General features: G+C 42.3%; 1 protein-coding gene across 4 annotated transcripts in view; it reads right to left on the bottom strand.

Annotated features, from left to right (window-relative positions):
• The window catches only part of ERC1 (ELKS/RAB6-interacting/CAST family member 1), a 481,205-nt gene that overhangs the window by 21,037 nt on the left and 436,895 nt on the right, over positions 1-23,273 (bottom strand). The gene's annotated exons all lie outside the window — the stretch shown is intronic.

Here is a 23,273-nt window from a genome sequence, read left to right as displayed (position 1 = left end):
AGTATTCTAAACAAAGAAGCAGATTTCCCAGTGAGGCAGATTTTTAATCTGGTTGTCTAAGTTGATTTGGTCAATATCTCACATTATTTCTTACAAATCTATTAACTGAAGTGAACAGAGACATTCAAATTAAGGGCTTGTCATTATAAAAATGGAGAAAAATTTCCCTCCTTACCAAAGGGACCCATCAGAGCAGCAGCAGGGCTCTGGCAATCGCAGACACAGCCAGGTTAGCTAGTCCGCCTAGTGTATTTGGTTTGGCTCTCAGAAATGAAAAGTGTCAAAAGGGAGAAGAAGAAGAAAAAAAAAACAACAAAAAACCCCCAAACCCAAACAACTAATAAGAAACCTAATGCTGAAACTGTCAGGGCGGTAAGAACAAGGCTTTGTTGCAGTCGAGATTTAAGTGCTAAACCAGAACAAAGCCTGATCCATGTCCAGCCAATCTCTCAGGCCAGGCAGCAAGAGAGAAGGAAGTTTTCCCCACAGCCACAGTGGCATGTGCTCAATGCACCCTCTATGTCCAGGGCTGCACTCTGCTATTTCCAGTGCACGGCATCTGATTCTAAGGCCACTGTGACAGGGAGAGACTGGAATGGCTCCCACAGAGAGCTATGGATCTTGCTGGATTTTCTTTTTTTAGTATAAATCCGATACATTCTCTGGGTGGTATCTCCTGACTCCCTGGTGAGATGATGAAATGACCCTTTAATGTGATATAAACTCCTGGCCCAGTAACTCACAAGGGCCATGGAAGGGGTTCCACGGCTGCCAGAGCTCTAGGGTCCCGTGGGCTGCTCTGAGTGACCCCGGGGCATACCTGCCCAGTTCATGGCACACCACAATGACATGGCAAGTTGTGTCTGACTTGGCTGACACTGAGGAGGATGGGGGTGGGGTGGGGTAGGGCCTGGAGTTGCATGTTACTGAGTTTGGATTGCTAAAGGGAAAACAGTACGTGATGCGATTTGAAAGCTCTTGGGGAAGGTTGGGGTTAAAAGAAAAATATTCCCACAGCCCCCTAAAGCTCAGAGAATTTTGCTGTGTGTTTACTTAGGTGAAGAAGGGGTGAGAATGAGGGACTCCGGGATATTTCCAGTCCAGTCTGGCTCAATGAATGCTTAAGGCTCACCACACACGTGAGCGCGGTTCCCCCAGAAAGTGTGGGTGAAGCCACGGTGCTCCAGGCCCCACACGGCTTCACACAGTTTATTCCCACACGGAGGGCAGGCGAAGCCCGCACCATAGCAAGCACTCTGGAAGGATCGCCAGGTCTTTCTTTGCCTCTCTTCCCAAGAAAACAGCTGGAGAGGGCGGTGGGCCCACCCCTCCAAAGGAGCCAAGAGAGAGAGCTCCACACAGGCCAGAGGCATGGAATCACGCACTGCACACAGCCCGTGGAGGCTGTTCCCAATCAACAGCTGCCCCAGCCACTCCCATGTTGCAGCACTTTCCAACGATCCCAATGCCCATATGACAGCTGCTGGCAGGCTGCAGGGTGCTACACCAGACAGTGCTCAAGAGCTGGGCTCAAGGCTCCCACCAGCAGGACAGGGACAAGAGAGCTGCGTGGAGTCACAGCCCTGCAGGAGACTCTTAATAAGATATTCTTAGTTATCTGCAAATTTAGTTAACTGCAAATTTCTTGCCGTTTTCTCCCTGCAAGAAATCCACAGTGCTTGGTTAGTGCACAACACCTAGCACAGACACGTATCTATCTGCTGTTACGCATTCCTGAAACACTGCTTGAGAAGGCCAATGTCCCTGCGGCATCCTGCAGAGGAGTTCATATTCGTGAAGGAGAAGTTACAGCCAGAGATGCCTCTGACGGGTTGAGGACTTTCTTTCCAAGGCTGCACAGGGAAGAAGTGGGACAAGGTCTGAAATGGAAGAAACGTCCAGTTCTAACTCTGCCATTTAGCTTTGCCATCTTGAGCCTCTCTGTCCTCGGCTTCATGATGTGTACAAAGGGGAGATTAGATGATTTCTAAATTCTTTCCAGATTTAACAATCTGTGGCTAAATACAGCTCATCCCTGGTTTGCCTTATAAAATAACAGTAGAACAGTGATCCCTGAGAGCCTGCAGGCTCTTTCTTTCCTTTCCTTTCCTCTCTCTTCTCCTTTCTTTCTTCCTCCTTTCCCTTCCTCTCTCTTTTTCTTTTTTGACGGGGTCTTGCTCTGTTGCCCAGGCTGGAGTGCAGTGGCATGATCTTAGCTCACTCCAACCTCCACCTCCTGGGTTCTAGTGATTCTCCTGCCTCAGCCTCCCGAGTAGCTGGGACTACAGGTGTGCGCCACGATGCCCGGCTAATTTTTGTATTTTTAGTAGAGACGAGTTTCACCACGCTGGCCAGGCTGACCTTGAACTCCCGACCTCAAGTGATCCACCCGCCTTGGCCTCCCAAAGTGCTGGGATTACAGGTGTGAGTCGCTGCACCTGTGGCCCCTGCAGGCTATTTCTAGTTGGAGTTTTTTGCTTTCGTGAAGGCTTCCCCCTGCAGCTTTTCTCTGTCATATCATACAGTGCTAAGAAAACTCATTACTCCATCTTTTCCACGAGTCTTTACCTTCTTGCTAGTTGTATTCTGACATCTATCTGTGGCTTACTTACTTTTAGAAGTATTTTTTGATTCAAATTTAGGCTCAAACCTTGTAAAAGGTTGATGTGATTTCTCATATACTCTAGATCGGGAGTCCCCAACTCCCAGTACTGGGTCCGTGTACTGGTCCAGGCCCTGTTAGGAAATGGGCCACACAGCAGGAGGTGAAGGGCTAGCCAGGAAGCAAAGCTTCATCTGTATTTACAGCCGCTCTCCAGTGCATGCATTACTGCCTGAGTTCTGCCTCTTGTCAGGTCAGCTGAGGCATTAGATTCTCACATGAGCGCAAACCCTATTGTGAACCATGCATGGGAGGGATCTAGGTTGCGCGCTCCTTATGAAAATCTAATGCCTGATGACCTATCACTGTCTCCCATCACTCCCATATGGGACAGTCTAGTTGCAGGAAAACAAGCTCAGGGCTCCCACGGATTCTACATTATGGTGAATTGTGTAATTATTTCATTATATATTACAATGGAATAATAACAGAAATAAAGTGCACAATAAATGTAATGCGCTTCAATCATCCTGAAACCATCCCTTCCCTGCCACTCCCGTCTGTGGAAAAACTGCCTTCCGTGACACCAGTCCCTGGTGCCGAAAACATTGGGGACCGCTGCTCTAGATGTATCAGGTAGCCACCTAAAGCTGGAGAATCCTAAGAATAAAGATGCTTAATCATCAGGCCTGGGATACAATGAAGAGGTTAAGTTGGTTTTTAATCTGGCCATTGGGTCCCTCGCTTTTTTGAACCCCCCTTTTCCCAGTCTCTTCCTGTTTGTATCATCCTGGGTACACTGGGCATGCTAAGCAGAAACTGACAACACGCTGCCCTTCCTAGAAAACTTGCACTTACAAAGGCAGTGCCTCAGAGAGATGCCTCATTCAAAGGAACAAATCGAACCACTGAAATTTCAGGCACGCAGGTCGGAGCCTTATCCCGTATCCCATCACACTTTTCTGTTAAGTTGGCATTAAGATGTTAGGGTCTGAAGTTTGGTTTAGAGTTTACATTAGAAAAGAGTAAGATGTTTCCAGTCTGATAACATTAAAAACTACTATTTATCTTTAACAAGAACACCACGAGAAATCCCATCAATCACAACCTGATCTTTAGGGCTATTAAGCATCATTGCACTTTACAGCAAGATCTGTTATCTTTAGTGTTAAAATTAAAGGTTCTCTTTCACTCGTTCAGCCTATGCTAGGTAGGGGCACTTCCTTTTGTGCCTAGGTGGTCTTTTGTATAAAAAGAGGTAAACAAAGCAGGAAGATAGCATTTATACAGTGTAGAAGAATACCACAATCTTATCTCCGGAAAATTCCTGATTTCATTCATTTGCTAAACAAGCATCTCCTTCATATTTTATGGCTTTATGTCTCTTACAAAACTCTTTTAGAAAGGGCCAGAGACTCAGTGCTTTTCTTACAGCATTCTTTATTGAAGTAACCAGCAGACTCTGAATGGCCCCTAGGGAGTATTCAGTAATTAGTGGACATAACAGATTCGCCAGGACCCCCTACCTTTTAACAGGCAGAGCCCCACAGTTTATTTGGAATGCAGTTTCCAGAGCTTGTTTGACAGTCAGTTATTCTGAAACCCTTAACAATTACCCAAGTAGTAGTTAGGTTTGGAAGTTGTTGCCTATTTTACCCATAATGTTTGTGATGGGCTGTGCTGTGTCCCCACCAAATTCATAGGGGGAAGCCTAAATCACCAGAACCTCAGAATGATGTGATTGCATTTGGAGACAGGGCCTTTAAAGAGGCGATTAAGTTAAAATGAGGCAGGTAGGGTGGTTCCTAATCCAATATGACCGGTATCTTTGTAACAGGAGGAAATCTGGACATACAGAAAGACACTGGGGTGCACAGGAAGAGAGGACAGACCATGTGAGGACACAGCGAGTGGGCAGCCACGTGTACACCAAGGAGAGGGGGCCTCAGGAGAAACCAACCCTGCCAACCCCTTGATCTCAGACTTCCAGCCTCCAGAGCTGTGAGAAAATCAATTTACGTTGCTTACGCCACGCGGTCTGTGGTATTTTGTTATGATGGCCCAAGCAAGCTAATTTAGCGTTGTTGGTGTGCGGTGCCATAGGACCTAACCACCATTTCGTAACAGTTTATACGCTGGAAGGCGCCTTCTGAGTTCCAACTCCAGACATCAGGATATGTCTTCACTTGTCTCAGTGGCAACAGAATTAGCCTGGTCCCATCTTTCCTACTTGGCACCAGAAGGGGGTCTGGGAGAAAACCCACGACTGTGGCAGTGGCCCCAGCATCAGGACATTCTCACAGGGCATGCAGGAGATTCTCCAGAAGGCTGAGGGAGTAACAGCAACAACAGCAAGGAGGCCTCACTAGTGCTGCCGTGGAGGGCTGGGACTTTTGGGACCAGGTGGTACTGCGGGGAGAGAGGCTGTGGCCACACTGCCGCCAACTCTCTAGGGGAAGCGGGGCTTTCAGGCATGGGCACAGGGGAGTCAAGTGGAGAATGGCAGCAATGTCTGTCTGTAAACTGGAGATGGTTCGTATTTCAGGGTTCCTGTCTGATTTTACACCTGGGCAGTTATGCCCCACTGGAAGAAGGGTGTGTGGCCTCACACCTTTTTGTTTAAATTGACGTTGGTTGTCTAGAGATTACTGTTGTACATAGCTACTGTTCCTACAGAAGCCTCACATCCTTCAGGTGTGCTGAGTGCCTCTGGCATGCACCACTGTAGACACTGTAAGAAATTTCAGTTACTTGTATTTCTAGGCCGTCTCAGTAAGATTGGTACCACCAAACCTTTTGTAAACAATTTAAAAGTTTGGAAGAAAGAAAACTGTGGGCAATTTATTTCAGATGCTCTGACCGGACCAGACAACTGTCATTTCCAAAGTTTCTAGTCCCACTGGCTTTAGGTTTGCAGCGTCTGTGCAGGTCACATCCGTGTCTCTTTGGCATTCACAAGGACTCATTTTCTTCTCTGCTTAGCTGGGGGAGCATCATCTCTGGAAGATGACACAGGCGACGACCGACCCGCATTCAATGTCCTGGATCACAGTCATTGTCGAGACTCATTAAAGTTCCAGGATGGTAACTAATTGTTCCTGCAGGAGCTCAGCGACTCCGGCGGGGGGCGGGGGGCGGGGGGGGGGGGGGTGGAACTTTCTTCTCCCAGGGGATACGTTCAACACAAAGGAAACAAGCAATTAGGGCAGCTAAAAAGCACTAAGATCTCCATAAATGCAGAGCTTTGTGTTTTATAAAATATTCCATATTCATATTTTAGGACTCCAAAGAGTCCAGTGTGAGGCCAAGCTAACAAAAACTAGATTAAAAAAGGCTTTTGTGGCCATGCACGGTGGCTCACACCTGTAATCCCAGCACTTTGGGAGGCTGAGGTGGGCAGATCATGAGGTCAAGAGATTGAGAACAACCTGGCTAACACGGTGAAACCCTGTCTCTTACTAAAAATACAAAAATTAGCTGGGCGTCGTGGTGCACACCTGTAGTCCCAGCTACTCGGGAGGCTGAGGCAGAAGAATTGCTTGAACTCGGGAGGTGGAGTTTGCAGTGAGCTCAGATTGCTCTACTGAACTCCAGCCTGGGCAACAGAGCAAGACTCCATCTCAGAAAAAAAAAAAAAAAAAAAAGGCTTTAGCATTCTTTGCTGCAAAGCTGAAGGTACGTGAGAACTGAATTCACAATAGGATGTTTTTATGTTCAGTTTTATTTAGACCTGGTGAGTCTGGGGTAGGTACCAGTAATGAGGATCAAGAGCTGCCCTAGTTGAGAGGTGGAGGGGAAGACCCGATAGACGAGCCATGCAGAACTCCCCTTCTCTGATATAAGCTATGGAAGGAAATGACTGGAACAATCTTTTGTATCATAATGTTTTGGTCTACAGAGGTCTCCTAATATTTTCTCTTTCTTTCTCCTTCTGCACAAACAAGATTATTCTACATTTAGCACAAGGTCCCACATATACACCAAAACTCCATGAGCAGTTCTCATATCCATCGGGAGTGAATTGCAAATAATACTTAATATCTGTGTAATTTCAACTATGTAAAAGAGTTCCTTATCTCCCTTATACTCACATCCCCATTTCCTCTTTCTTTTCCCAACTTCATTTGAGGGGATTTTATCAGAAGCAAGGCAGCCATTTTGCATCGTAAGGTCCAACTTAGTACCCTGTCTTCCCCTGGACCTTTGGTATGTCTGCCCAACCTTCCCCATATTCCCTGCCTCCTTTTTTTTTTTTTTAAAAGCAAGCTTTTCCTGGCCAGAGATTTCACCATCCAATTGGCAAGATACCCCTGTCTTCGCATTAAAAAGTTAATGGCAGCTGTCACAGGAAGAAGAAAGTGCCAGACTATGTGAGAGCGGAGAGGAGAAAACTACTCTACAGTGTTTCTCATCAGTTACAGTGTTTCTCATCAGCTTGTCAAGACACACACACACACACACACACACACACACACGCACAGTGTTTCTCATCAGTTACAGTGTTTCTCATCAGTTTGTCAAGACACAGGCGTGCGCGCGCGCGCACACACACACACACACACACACACACACACACACAGTCCCAGCCCCCTAACCCCTCTCTTCCCGTTCTCCAGCGCGCCACACACACACACACACACACACACACACACACACACACACACACACACAGTCCCAGTCCCCTAACCCCTCTCTTCCCGTTCTCCAGCCCTGTCCTGATACGGACACACATTTGTCTTCACAGTTCTGCAATTCTTTTTGCTGGATTGCTGGACGTGCCTCCCACAGTCTCTCACACTATGCTGCCCTTAGGTTTTTTGGACAAGAGTTCAGCATCTGAGCTGAGGAAACAAGTTCAAACATCACAAAAAGAAGAAACCCAGATCAGAAACATTCAGACTGGGAACCAGAAGAAAGTTTGCTGCCCCACAAAGAACCATTCTTTTTTCTTTCTTTCTTCTTTTCTCTCCCTGCTGCCCCTCAGCCCCTGCCCCCCAACAGCTACATCCACTTGGCTACTTGAGCGATACACGCATCTGTGCAGGCGCGTTCAGGAGGGAAGAATGAACTGTCATGTCTGAGACTGATGACTGATGCGGTCCCTGAGTGAGGGAGATGACTTCTAGGTTCTGTGCCTAACACTGCCCCAGCATTAACACCCCCTAATCCACCACCTTGGAAAAAGAGGGGTGCAAGTTAAAGAGTGAGTGCGCAAAACCAAGAAAACAAATGGAGAAAGGAATCCAAGGACAGGATAGGTCTGAGCCAAGTTTTGGAACAATACTTCCTGCAAATTAAAAATGGGACTAAGTGCTGGGAAAGGGACCCGGAATCCAAAGCTCAATGACCCACAGAGTGGGCTGGCTGATGAAAGTTCATTCCACTGTGGTTCGGCCTCTGATGGGAGGCTGGCATTTATGGTGGAAAAAAAAAAGAAATTTGTACTCTAGGGAAAAATTCTATTTTTAGCTTTTTAGCAGAATCTGCCTATCAGTTGTACTACTTCAAACAGTTCAAAAGGAGATTGGAGGTGGAGTACTTTTTTAAAACATTGCCATATAACAAAATGTACAGATCTTTAGGTGTACAATTTAATGAATTTTGATGAATTTATCTACCCACATGGCCATCTCCCCAGTCAAAACATAGGACATTTTCATTACCCCAGAAGGTTGTGTTTTATCCTCTTTCAGTCAATTCCTGTAAGTAATAACTGTTCTAATTTTTACCACCATAATTTATTCTGTTCCTGAATGTCATATAAATGGAATAATACATTTAGTACATAATTTTTTGTGTGTGTCTGGCTTCTTTTGCTTAACACAGTGTTTCTGAAGATTCAGTTGTTTGTATTAGTAGTTCATTCTTTTCTATTGCTGAGCAGTATTCCATTACATGATATATGATCATTTAAAAATACCTATTCTCCTGTTAATGGACATTTGGGTTGTTTCCACTTTTGGACTTTTTCCAATAAAGCTGCTATGAACACTCCTGTACAAGTCTTTTTGTGGACATATGCTTTCATTTCTTTTGAGTAAGACTAGGATTCCTGGGTTTCAGGATAGATGTACATCTATAAGAAACTGCTTATCAGTTTTCTAAAATATTATGCCATTTTACCCTCTCATCACAATGTATCAGAGTTCCAGTTGCCCCATATCTTCACCAACATTTGGTACTGTCAGTTTTGTTAATTTTATCACTATTTTAGTGATATTGTAGCTCTTTGTAGCTTCCATTTGCATAAATATTTATTCACGTGCTTACTTTGTATATTTGGAGAGTCTGTTCAAGTCTTCTGCCCATTTAAAAACTTACGTTGTTTTAAATATCTAATAGATATTAAATATCTATTAAATATCTTTTGTTACTGACTTTTAAAATATCTTCTCAATACAAGTACTTTGTCGTGTGTATATGTGTTTTTGTGTGTGTATGTATGCATTTAGTGAGTATTTTTTCCCAGTGTTGATGAATAGAAGTTTAAAGTTTGATAAAGTCCAATTTACCATTCTGTTGTCTTAAGTTTAGTGTTTTATGTCTCTATGCCTGCTGAATTGGGGGCAGTTTTAGCAATATATGTTAGGTGCCTTTTGGTTAATATCTGGAATTAAAACACGTTTCTTTATTAAGGCTTAAAACAACCACCCATTGCTACAAAGGCTCAATGTTATTTTATTGTTATTATTATTTTTTGAGATGGAGTTTCGCTCTTGTCTCCCAGGCTGGAGTGCAATGGCGCAATCTCAGCTCACTGCAACCTCTGCCTCCCGGGTTCAAGCAATTCTCCTGCCTCAGCCTCCCAAGTAGCTGAGATTACAGGTGCCCACCATCACACCGGGTTAATTTTTGTATTTTTAGTAGAGACAAGATTTTCCCACGTTGGCCAGGCTGGTCTCGAAATCCTGACCTCAGGTGATCTGTCTGCCTTAGCCTCCCAAAGTGCTGGGATTACAGGTGTGAGCCACTGTACCCGGCTCAAAGGCTCAATTTTAGAACCAAAAACATTGGCTTTATCTAAAATTCCTGGGCGACAAAGGTTTTAAAAACGAAAGCTGCACTTTCAAAAATATTCAATCATTCAACATACAGGTCATACATGTCTCATACTCATATATATTCCATATGGCTAATTGTATGAGATGATCTGTATCAAATGGGTACAATATTGACAAGTATGGTGAGGTTGGGTAGGGGGCACTAAGTGATGGGGATTCAACCTTAGTTTTAAAACTCTCCAAAAGGAAATTCTACAACATTCTTTTGAATTTTTTCCATGTTGCTTAGTTTTAGTCAGACAGCTGTTCCCTATGTTTAACTAAAATATTTCTTTTTGTAATTTAGTATATTATCTTGGTCTATCCTAAGTGGAACTAGAAAAATGAAAACAAAAAGGGCCTCCTCATCGTTTAGGCAAGTCTTTATCCATGAAAACTGCCTTTTCAAAACAATTGTTCATTTTTCATTCCTCCTATCTTCCCCTTTTCAAGTATTTTACCTAATTTATTTTTTATGGAGTTCGAGTTAGGATGTCACATTCAAATACTGTCCTAAAATTGGGAGGAGGGGGCTATTATACATCCCTGTTATACTAGATAATAGATAATCAGGGTTAGAAAAAAAAAACAAAAAACACCACCACCTTAGAAACAAGCTTTCTCAAATCATCTTGCAATCCTGAATCCTTTTTATAACCCCACTGAGTAGCTTCTCTCCAGTCAGAAGAACTTATTTCAAATACGGCTGCCCATTCTTTTTGTGGAGAGATCTAGGAAGTTTCACTTTCTGTTAAACTAAAACCTGCCTTCTTCTAATGTTTACAATTAAACACTGTAATGGTAAGGAAACGGATGTTGCGTTCAAACATATTTACCTCTTGTAATGGTGCAGTGATGGGTGGAGTTTGGTGTAACTGGCAGCACTGGTCATGGGGTAACACCGACTCAGTCCACACAAAGCTCCACCTGTCACGGCACCATTTTGCCGCTGCCTGTGGGTGTTACCTTGGGGTTGTCTATTTAGGCTAATACTTGTATTTTCAATACTCCTGTGCCTCTCAATTTTCACAAGAGGATTAAAATCTTAACCCTAGTTTACTAAGTTTTTAAAAACTTTTTATTTTAAAATAGTTTCAAAAGAACGTCTTATACCAGAAAGTAAGGAAGTTTTCCAAGAGTAGTGGGCATATATTAGAAGGATGTGGGAAACATCTTGGAGAATTTGAGCATTGAAGTAAATGACTATAACATAACTCACTGAATAAAACAGAAATCTTTAAGTCTATTCTGGTATAGATTTCACCTGGATTCCTTAACTGCTAACATTTTACATTTGTCATATCGTTCATTAATTAATTCTCTATCTCGATAAATACACATGTGTATACACATCTGTCTCTATCTGTATCCTTATCTGTGTCTCTATATCACTCTATGTATGTTTCCTGGTGTAAATTCAGGTGATGACTGTTTGGCAAGAGACCCACCTGTGTTCTTCTCTGTGCATATGATGAAGAGGCACATATTGATGTGTCCCACTATTGGAGACGCTAACCTTAATCACTTGGTTTAGATGATATGTGTCAGATTTTTCCAATATAAGTTAACTATAAATATTTTGTGCTAATTAACTGAAATACATTTTTGTGTGTTTGCAGAGATACTTTCAGTCTGTGTAAATAGTCTGTTCTTAGTAAACCTTCACCCGGTGTTTTCACATTCATTGATGATACTTGCCCAAATCAGTTACTACTATAATGGTGCCAAACGCAGATTCTCTAATTCCATAATTCTGTCTGCATTATGCTGGCATTCAACTACAGGGTAGAGTTTTCCTTTCTCCCCCATTTACTTGTTCATTCATTCATTCATTCATTTCTTTATACCATCACAGACTCAAAGATTTCTATTTTATTCAATAGAATATTGATTATTTCTAGTCCAGAGATCTGAAAGAAATTTCTCCCCTTGGGTCCTCATGAAAAATCTAATTGTAAGCAACATCTTCAGCATCCTTTCATATATATAGCCATGAGGTTCAGAGATTTCTTTTTTAAAAAAATCTCAGCAGTATCATAATGTCAAAGTTCATTTCATAGAAACCATTTTCTGGGAGACCCTAAACTAAATATTGCTGCCCAAGTGCTCAGAAATCTAATGCATTATTTAATATAGGAAATACATTTTCAAGTCTTTGGGAAGATTTAGGCAATACTCTCTCTATATTAGTTGTTATAATCTGTTACTATCACTACTTATTTTGCTGCTCAAATGCCTCAAGATTTTCCCCATGTTGTTTGATGTATCCCCAGCACTCTTCGAATGCTCCCTGACTTTCTGGTATAAAACTGTTCTGGGATTATCATGTGCACAACCTTAGACTCAGTCATTTCCCCAAAGAGCTCTGGTTCCTTCTGGTGGGAAAAGGCATCTAGAAACCAACATGTGAGTACTAAGTGAGCTCTCTGTTACTGGGTATCACTGCTTCTAGGTCCCTTCAGCAGATAAGGTCAGAAAATACATACATGCTTTGGGAGGCCAAGGTGGGTGGATCACCTGAGGTCAGGAGCTCAAGACCAGCCTGACCAACATGGAGGAACCCTGTCTCTACTAAAAATACAAAATTCGCTGGGCGTGGTGGCGCATGCCTGAAATCCGATTCAGTTACTCGGGAGGCTGAGGCAGGAGAATCACTTGAACCTGGGAGATGGAGGCTGCGGTGAGCCAAGATCGTGCCACTGCAATTCAGCCTGGGCAACAAGAGTGAAACTCCATCTCAAAAAAAAAAAAAAAAAAAAGAAGAAAGAAAGAAAATACATACATGCGTATATATGTATACACATATACACATATATAAACACACACATACAGAGAAATCTAAATCTATCCATTAAAAACCATGAATTCGTATCAATACCTCTAAGAACAATCCAATACGATCGAGTTTGTCTTTACTGTTTCTTCATCTGGTACTTTTATCTCCTATAATGACAAACACTATCCTCAATATATTAGCCCCAATATATTTACTCATTTGCTTGATCTCCTGGTATGTAACCAGTCTCTCCACCGTGTGGGCCACCTTCTTGGCCCTGGCCTGCTATTTCCACTCATGCTAGCTGAATCCGCAGCCCTTGCCTCCCAAAAATATTGGCCATGTGGGTTGGCTTCTTGGTCCCAGCATGACGAACACACCAGCTATGCTAGCAGAATCCATGGTCCTGCCAAATGCCCAGCGCATGATCCTGAGGACCAGCTCCACTACCAAATATGCCAACCATGCTGGTCAAACCCAGTGCTTTTGTCCTGCCAGTCATTTTGGCTGTATCAGTTGAACACTTGGCACCAGCCTCACTGACCATGCCAGCTAATCATTCCTCAGCCACAATTAAGGGGAAGGGGCAGATTGACTAACATTTTTTTCTTTTTCTTTCTTTCTTTTTTTTTGAGACAGGGTCACACTCTGTGGCTCAGGCTGGAGGGCAGTGGTGCTATCTTGGCTCACTGCAGCCTCAACCTGCTGGGCTCAAGTGACCCTCCCACTTCAGTCCCCCAAGTAGCTGGGACCACAGGCATGCACCACCATACTTGGCTAATTTTTTTTTCCCTTTTCAATTAACTTTTTAAGTGTATGACTCTATACTTGAACACTGAATAGCTACATTCTGGTATCTGTCAAAGACTAGATCCTAAACATATTGCTGCTTAATGTATAAAAAAATTTGGTTGAGACAACTAGTATTTCGAGAGCATTGCCTAAATCTTTCCAAAGACTTGAAAATTTATTCCCCATATTAAATAACATATTAGATATCTGAGTACTTGGGTAGCAATATTTAGGGTGTCCTAGAAAACGGTTTTTATGAGATGAACTTTGGCCTTATTACATTGCTGAGATGTTTCTTAGGAAAAGAAGTCTTCTGAACCTCATGGCTGTACATATGGAAGGATGCTGAAGATGTTGCTTATGATCAGATTCTTTATGAGGACCCATGAGGGAGAAATTTCTTTTTCTGTTTTTGTTTTAATATTGTGGGGGTACTATAAACTGCATACTACAGACATGTCACTTAATGGTGGGGATACATTCTGAGAAATGCATCGTCAGGAGATCTTGTTGTGGGAACATCATAGACTGACTTACACAGATCTAGGTGGTATAGCTGCTACACACCAAGGGTGTATGGTACAGCCTATTGCTCCTAGGCTACAAACCTGTACAGCATGTGACTGTACTGCATACTGTAGGCAACTGGAACACAGTGGTATTTCTGGATCCAAACATATCTAAACATAGACAAGGTACAGTAAAATATGGTCTTATCATCTTATGGGAGCACTGTGGAACATGGGGTCCGTCGTCATCAACTGAAATACTGTTATGTAGCACATGACGATAATTAAATCTCTGACAGTGCCTGTGAGCTCACTCCCGGCTTCACCTTATTTTTTCTCTCTTCATTTTCTCTAGATTATTAGAATCACGGGGATGGGAATGCAAGGGAACAAAGCTCTTCTGGTGATTCTGATGGCCCCACCCTCTCTGAGAGCTGCCACCCTCTTCGAGAAGCACAGCTCCAGAACCGCTCACTGCATCTGGAGAACCGTGAGACTCGGACCCGAGCTTCTGCTTGCTTATTCCATCTTCTGATGTGTGCTCTCCCTTGGCCTTACATTACAACAATACTATAAATGTAACTTCCAATTTTATATCCTTCAAAAGAAGTAAAAAACATAACATGAACTAGATAAGAAAATTACCTTGAAGAGATAAAATAATGGCTGTTCTTTCATGTATACAAGATCTTTAGAAATAATATCTTCTTGGTCATAAGGTGTCTCAAATCTGACCTGACCCAAGTTTACTTAGCTGCTGGGACTTGACAAGATTGCAGCTAGGGGTAAAGTGGCCCTGAATTCATTATTTCAACAACATATGCTTGGTAGAATCTACAGACAGGAAATCCAAAGAAATAGAAACCAAATACTTAAGCCTTCAAAAAATACCTGCAAACCAAAATATTTAAAGTGTGTAGAATTAACTACATATAGGTAGCCAAAGCCAAATCTATTTAATCAGACTATCTGACTTTGGCCAGTTGGTGTAAAATCACGATACATAACATTTCCTCAAATTAGGATACTCTGACTGCAAATTGGTCACCACGTTCACTTGATAACTACATGAGCCGTTGCACTGGTGACAAATGGAAAAGTTGAAGTTTATTGTTGCAGGGAAATTGTGTTACACAGCACAGTGGTGAATGAACAAGACAGCCATAGGAGGCCCATAAATGTTTCCTCACCTCATTGGAAAGCTGAACAGAGTCACTTGCAGCTATGAGAAGGATCACACACATGAGTGTGGTCTTTCCAATAGCTGCACCTGTGGATATCGAACTTTCCCATTCCGTCGCATCTTTCGAAACTAAGGAATTAATGTGTAGCACATGTTCAGTACTGCCTTTTAAAATCATACACAATGTTTATGTAAAACTCACTGTGACCCCTCTCAAAGGAAGCAGGACTCAAATCCTTCAGTTCTATGAAAAAGCTTGAAATTTTGAAAATGAAAAACGGTTCGCATTTATATATAAGGGAAAGGCGATTTGTCAAAAATGTTCTCATTGAAGTTTTCTCACAAGTTTCATGGAGTTTCTTAAGAGCCACTAACGCAACTCCCTGAGTAGATGTCAGTTCTATGTTAGCTGACGTCAGTGCTGGATTCATGGAGGCACTAACAAGGCTTCCCGTCCAAAAGATGGCAATAGGGCTTGGCGGTGCAACCAGTACCTCTTATACATGAGGAGAAGTTCTAAGCGCCGTGCAGAACCCCTGGACCTGGAATTTCAGTGATGGGTGATTCTGAAAGCTAACTAACAGTGGTCAAATACGGCAGCATCCTAAAGTAAACAGAGAAGATGCTTAAATCTAAAACTGAACTTGAGAGGCCAGGAAGGGGGTTGGGGCATGCTGAAGAGAGGCTGATTAATGGGTAAAAATATAGTTAGACAGAAGTAAGACCTAGTGTCCCATGGATCAATAGGGTGACTACAGTTAATGTTAATCTGTTGTACATTTTATGAAGATTAGAAGAGAATTTCAAGGTTCCTAGCTTTAAGAAAGGAAAGTATTTAAGGTGATAGATATCCCAATTATTCTGATTTATCTTTACACAGCATATGAATGTATCCAAATATCCATACTCCAAAAATATGTATTTCTATTGTGTATCAATTTAAAAAACTCCTGAATTTAATAAAACCTTTTTCTTAGTGCTAAGTCTAGACACTTCGTATCGTAATAGTGTTACACCTTGACATTACCTCAATCTATTTTCTTTAAAGAAGGCTTCTTTAGGGCTTAGACCATTAAAAAAATGGTCTAAGAATCACCCTCTCTGAAAAACTTCAAGAATATGTTTTCTTCTATTATCAAATGACTAGAGGGCCTGAGTTCAGTAAGTAATAATGAACTGACAGCCTAAGTAGTATGAGAGCACATATTTCAAATTTATATCACACTCAACGATATTGTACCTTGTTTATGGAAACGTATATGTATTAAAAAGATAAAAATACGGACTGTAAAAATGCACACTGATTTAGGACAGGGGCTGCCACTGTAGTTGAAAAAAGAAAAATACAGCTGAGAAGAGATATAAGGAAGACTTTAATTATTACTAGAGGCAGGAAAAAACAAAGTGTTTTTCCTAATCTCACAGAATCGGCACAACTCTTCTGACCCAGATTCTCCAGCAGACACCAACTGGGTGTCCTAGAATTTAATTCTGATACTAGTTACCTGGAGACAGTGTCAGACTCCACAGACTAAGGGCTCAGTCCCACAATATCCACCCTCCAGCTTCAGATGCCAATCACAGGTTGTGACCTGTGCTTCTGACTGACCAGCTATAAACCGGAGTTCCCAAGATCCCTTCCTCGAGATTAGGTTAATTTGATCGAATGGCTTACGGGACTTGGGGAAACACTTTACTTATGTTTACCCATTTACTACAAAGGATGTTTCAAAGGATAATACAAATGAACAGGCAGATGAAGAGAGGCATAGGGCAAGGCATGCGGAGAGGGGTGTGGAGCTCCCATGATCTCTCTGGGCACCACCCTCCAGCACCTCCGTGTGTGTGGCTGGCTATCTGGAACCTATTTGGACACTATCCTTTAGAGTGTTCATGGAAGATTAATTAAGTAGACATGATTAATTACATCATTGGCCATGGGCAGTCAACTCAACCTGCAGCTCCCCTCCTCTATCTAGAGGCTGGGGTGTGGGCTGGAGAGTCCCAACCATCTATCACAGGGCGGGTTCCCTTGGCAACCAGTCTCCATCCAGAGCTCCCAGCCACCAGTCACCTATTAGCATTAAAAAAACAAATACGCAGCACTCAGGAGGTTCCAAGAGTTTTAGGAGCTGTGTATAAGGAACTAGGGGCCGAGACCAAATATATATTTCTTATTATATCACAATATCATACGATATTTAGCATTAAAAAGGATCTGAAGCAGATAGGACAAAGTAATATTTGTTAATTCTGGGTATAAAGGTAATGTTATATTAATCTCTATATTCTTCCAAATGTTTGAAATATTTCATTAAAATTAATTTGATACAATCACATGCAATAAAGAAAAGAGCCTGGGGACAAAAATAGAAATTATATATATATATATATAAAATGTAAAAAATGATAAGGGAAGGTTTTCACAGAGGAAACCTTCTGGAATCCTCTGCAAATAATTTTTTGTGACTCCTACAATATGCATGTTTAAGACTGCTTTCTTCGATCACAACATGGACACAGAATGACAGGGAGCTTGACATTAAGAAAGCCCAGAAGTGAGAAGATGTAAGGTCAAATTTTCCATGCTCAACATTCTAGAACAAGGGAAAATTCCAAGGTTGATGTGGGGCTATCAGGCTGCTTCTTGGGAAAATACTAGCTGAAAATGATGATGATGATGATAAGAGCAATAACCACTACCACCTCTAAGCATTGTAATTCTCACAACAGCATGATGTCCACTGCAAGACGAAGGAACAGATATAGAGATGTGAAAAAATTCAGATCAAATAAGAAGTCGAGGGCAAATAAAGCAAATTCAAGTCTGTCTGACTCTAAAATGTGTGCCCTTACCTTCCGTCATGCACTGAAGTGGACACCACAACAAGTGGCACTCGTGTACGTCTGTCTGCCTATCATCCACGTACCCATCTACTAATTCAATTCAATCCAAATGAATATATCATGCCCAAAGAAAACTCCAAAGAGTAAAAATTTGGGGGCCAACTTACAAAATGCAAAAATGAAAAGTCACTGCTATGAACAGATTCAAGGGAGAACCTAGAAAGAAGTTCACCGTGCTCTGCCAGCTAGCAATCCTGTAACTGTCATTAACTTACCACAGGAAGTCTGATAAAAAAAACTTAATAGTTCTAAGGGTTGAATAATCTAACTTTCAAAAATGGAACGTTTCACTTGGAGTAAATCGATGCCAGTTCAGTCGACTGTATAGCACCAGGAATGAAATGACAGCAATCGTCATATTTCCTAAATGCACCATTATGGAATTCCAACACAGTGGTAAGTCTCTACTTCCTAATTCCTTCTCAGGCTCTGCCTTGAATCTATTCATAGCAGTGAGTTTTAGTTTTTCAGTTTATAACTCTGACAAAAAAATGTATATTCTCATCTCTGATTTTAAGAGACAGTGTCTCACTCTGTTGCCTAGGCGAGAGTGCAGTGATGCAATCATAGCTCACTACAGTCTTGAACTCATGGGCTCAAGTGATCCTCCCATCTCAGCCTCCTGAGTTGCTGGGACTACAGGTGTGTGCCACCACGCCTGGCTAATTTATTTCATTTTTATTTTTTGTAGAGACAGGGTCTCACTATGTTGTCTGGGCTGGCCTTGAACTCTTGGCCTCAAGCAATCCTCCCGCTTCCGAAAGCGCTGGGATTATAGGCGTGAGCCACTGGGGTTGGCCTAGGCTTTTTTCTTTTTTAAAGATAAGATTTATTCATCTTTCCAATCTATCTGAATTATTTTTATTCTTTATGATACAATAATGGGTTGTACAAGAACAAGTGTCAAGTGTACAACTGTCTTAAAAAAAAAAGAAGCTTAAGGAATTGAGAAAGCTTAACTAGTCTATAGGGAGAACCTCTGATAAAGTGATTCATGATTGAACATATGGCCTGACATTCACTTGCTTTAATACACTACTAGAGGGTGTTTCTTTGTAACTATTTAGGTAATAATATCTCATTAGGCCTAAAGCAATCCTGGGGGCCAAGTATTATCCCTATTCTGGAGTTGAAAAGCCTAGGGCTCAGAAGGATTAAGAATGTTCCATATCCCAAAGCCAGAAAGTGACAGAGCTGGACTTTGAACCCAGAGTCATTATTTTTCTACTGTGCCACTCTGTGCGCACATGTGTGCGTGCGAGTGTGTGAGGGAGAGAGAGAGAGAGAGAGAATGAATATGTGTAAGATGTGGGGACCATTCACTTGAGTATGTTCCTGGGGTTTTATTTTTACTTGGTCAAAAAAGATTTTTCAAACCGGTTGAGCAGAAGGAACACCTCAACCAGTGTTGGTGGGGGGTGGTGGGTGGTGGGGAGCAGAGTCTCACTCTTTCCCCCGGGGCTGAGTGCAGTGGCGTGATCTCAGCTCACTGCAACTTCTGCCTCCTGAGTTCAAGTGATTCTCCTGCCTCAGCATCCCAAGTAGCTGGGATTACAGGCGTGTGCCACCATGCCTGGCTAATTTTTGTATTTTTGCAAAGAGGGGTTTTGCCATGTTGGCCAGGCTGGCCTCGAACTCCTGGCCTCAAGTGATCCGCCCGCCTTGGCCTCAAAACGTGCTAGGATTATAGGCGTGAGCCACCGTGCCTGGCCTCATACTATCGTTCTTTAAGGACATGAGATGTTACCATGTTCTCTCTCTGGCTCTTCAAATAGTCCACCTCTCCTATCCAAGTAAGCACAAGTTAAAAGTACCAGTTATCTGTCAGCACTCGAAAAGCTTAAGAATGCATATGCAACGGACTGTTTTCATCATCTCTCTTTTATATGTATTCTATACAGAGATGTATTAAAAAATCGGCACATAAACTTAATAGACTACAGCTGTTCAAGTAGGCAGAGCTTGAGGGTGCTGAATAAAGAGAACTTTGTGTAAACATGTGCAAAGGACCAGGAGATGCTGAAAGCCTTAAAATAATGCCCTTTGTGTATTTTCTTCTTTTACCTTGCAAACTGACAATAATCCAAGTTCATAGGGAGTTCCATTTCTGCACAGAATGTAGAAATCCCTAAAAGAACACTGTTCTCACACCAGTAAGAATATGCTGGACAATCCACAAAATCAAAACAACTGTTTTTAGCTCATCAGAGTGGCAGTCCCAAGGTGACTAGGTGAACTAATTCACAGGTAACGAGCCCATCTGAGGAGAGATGGGACACACTCTGGTAGAGCACAGGAGGAAGAGGTGGCAGCCATAAAGTGGGTAGGAAGAAAACAGCTTGACAGATTCAAATCCCTCAGAGCCCCAGACACCCACTATCCAGCTCTTCCACTGGCTCCCGTTGGCTTTGCTGGAAAGACTGGGCTCAGAGCAGGAAACTGAGAGCACTCCCTCTCTGGTGCAGAGGTTTGGGCCTGCCAACACTGAGGGCAGAGCAGGAGCACGACAGCAATGTAGCCATGCTCTGGCCTGCATGGGCACAGGCGTGACTGGCTCCAGTGAGGACAGGTCCATGAGTTCCACCTGCACCCTGAGCTTTCCTTTGATATGAAGAAAAAAAAATGTGCCAGGGAAGAGACTTTCCAGATTGGGTTAGCAGAAAGAACATCTCATTTCCCTTCTGATTCTCAGGCTATCATTCTTTGAGAACACGAGACCCAGAGAAGGGCAAGAGAGACTTCAGTGCCTGGAGCCTGGCCCTGCTGTGACAGGAAAAGCTGTGTGCTGCTGGGGTAGGGCAGCAACCTTCATGGCCTCTGTTCCTAGGCTAGAGAAAGGGGACAAAATCTACCCTACCTCCTGTGCTGACATTAGGCAAAAGCAAACTGCTGCCAGGAAGGAGACAGGGAGTCCAGCAGGCCCCCAAATTATGAACGGAGTCAAACTAGAAGTCTGCTGCTACTGGGGAAGGGATAGGAATCAGCCGGCAGTCTAGACCTGTGCTGAATAGGGGGAGATGCTGTCACTGGGGGCGGGACAAAAGCACCAAGACCAAGACTGGAGCAGGAAAACGAAGAAGCCACTCCTGCCCGACCCTGAGTCTTCACTGAGTAACAAGAACAGTCTACTGCTTAGAGACGGACAAGAGCACGGAGAGAGGCCCTCCACGGTGCAGGCACGAAGGACATGCTGAAAGCTGAGAGAGAAGCATGAAACAGAAACATCGGCACCACAGAGCTCACATTAAGCGTATGAAAGCGGCAATCCACCACTGAAAACCTCAAGGCCTGTGGCACAATGAAGGTAACTAGAGTGGAAAGAAGCCCAAATCCAGCTCAATTAGTGAGTTATTTGATTCAGTCCCCAATGCTAATGGCCTGACAGAAGAGGAAAGTGTATTTCCAGACATAAGTTTTATTTACCTTGGTTTCCACTGTTCTTTTTACTTAGACTACTTAACATTTAATAAAAAATTATGACACACACACAAAAAGAAAGGGAACTTAAGTATAGATCAATATAAATTATCCAAACTCATAACAGAAAACTTCAAGTATAATAAGAAAATACAGAAAACAAAACAAAACAGAAATCCAAGAGATATGGGACAGTATCAAATGATCTAACAAACACGTAATGGTAGTTACAAAAGGAGAAGAGAGAAGTGGGCAGAAGATATATCTGAAGAGATAATGGCCAAGAATTTTCCAAAATTAATGAAAGACAACAAAACACAGATCCAGAGAAGGAGCTCAGAGAATTCCAAACAAGATAAATATACAGAAAAACACAACTAGGTACATTATCATCAAATGGTTGAAAATTAAAGATAAAGAGAATATTTTGAAAGCCTCTGGAAAAAAAAGAACATGGTATATTAATCAACCAACCCACCCCACTCACCCCAAAACAAAGCTACATGAATACAGCAAACCTCAACAGTAACTACACAAGCCAAAAGAAAATGGAACCACATCTTAAAAGTAAAAAAGAAATCTCTGTCAACCAAGAAATCTGTGCCCAGAGAACATCTCAAAAACAAGGTGTACAGTTTTCTAGGGCTGCCATAACAAAATACCAGTCTGGGTGGCTTAAACAACAGAAGTTAATTTTCTCACACTTCTGGAAGCCAGAAGTCCAACATCAAAGTATTAGCAGGTTTCATTTCTTCTGAGGCCTCTCTCTCCTTGGCTTACAGGTGGCCACCTTCTTGCTTTACCCTTACGTGGTATTTTCCTGTGTGTGTGTACCCTGGTGTGTCTCTTAAAATGATATCAGTTACAATGGATTAGGGTTCACCCTAATGGCCTCATTTTAACTTAATTATCTCTTTAAAGGTCTTATCTCTAAATATAGTCACACTTTGAGGTACTGAGGGGTAAGACTTCAACAAAGGAATTTCAGGAGGCGGGACACAATTCCGGCCATAACAGATGGTGATAAAAATACATTCCTTCAGACTTATAAAACACAGAATTCATTACCAGCAGACGTGTACTACAAGACATTTAAAAGGAAGTTCTTTTTTAAAATTTATTTTAAATTTATTTTAAATTTTCTGAGACAGGGTCTCATTCTGTGGCCCTGGCTGGAGTGCAGTGGCGTGATCATAGCTCACTGCAACCTTGAACTCCTAAGCTAAAGTGATCCTCCCACCTGGGCCTCCTGAGTAGGTGGGACTGCAGGCACACACCACGGTATCCAGCTAATTTTTTAAATTTAAATTTTTGTAGAGAGAAGGGTTTCACTGTTGCCCAGGCTAGTCTTGAACTCTTGGCCTCAAGCAATCCTCCTGCTTTGGCCTCCCAAAGTGCTGGGATTACAGGCATGAGCCACTGCACTCAGCCTCAGTAAGTTCTTTAGAGAGAAGGAATATGATGACAGATGGAAACTCAGACATACACAGATAAAAAACAAAGATTTTTGAAAATGGTAAACACACGAAAAAGATATTATTTTATAATCTTAATCTCTATAAAATATAAATGATTAAAATAGGCAAATGGGACTTCACGAAAATAAAAAAAATTGTGCATCAAAAGACACTATTAACACAGTAACAGTAAGAAGGTAACCACAGAATGGGAGAAAATATTTGCAAATCATATATCTGATTAGGGATAACGATCTAAATATGTAGAGAACTTCTAAAACTCAGTAACAACAACAACAACAACAGAAAACCTGGTTTAAAAATAGGCTGAGAACTTGAATAGATATTTCGCCAAAGAAAAAATACAAATGGCCAATAAGCACATGAAGAGATGCTCAACATCATGAATCATTAGGGAAATGCAAATCAAAACTATGTGATGCCACCTTACCCCCACTAGGGTGGCCACTATTTAAAAAACACACCAAAGAGTACAAAATAACAAGTGTTGGCCAGGATATGGAGAAACTGGAACCCTTGTATACTGCTGGTGGGAATGTAAATCGGTGCAGCTGCTGTGGAAAACAGTA

This window comes from Hylobates moloch, unplaced genomic scaffold, assembly GCF_009828535.3.
Source record: "Hylobates moloch isolate HMO894 unplaced genomic scaffold, HMol_V3 SCAFFOLD_8, whole genome shotgun sequence".
Lineage (NCBI taxonomy): Eukaryota > Metazoa > Chordata > Mammalia > Primates > Hylobatidae > Hylobates > Hylobates moloch.
Note: the sequence above shows the minus strand (reverse complement) of the source record. Positions and strands in the feature narration are given on the sequence as shown.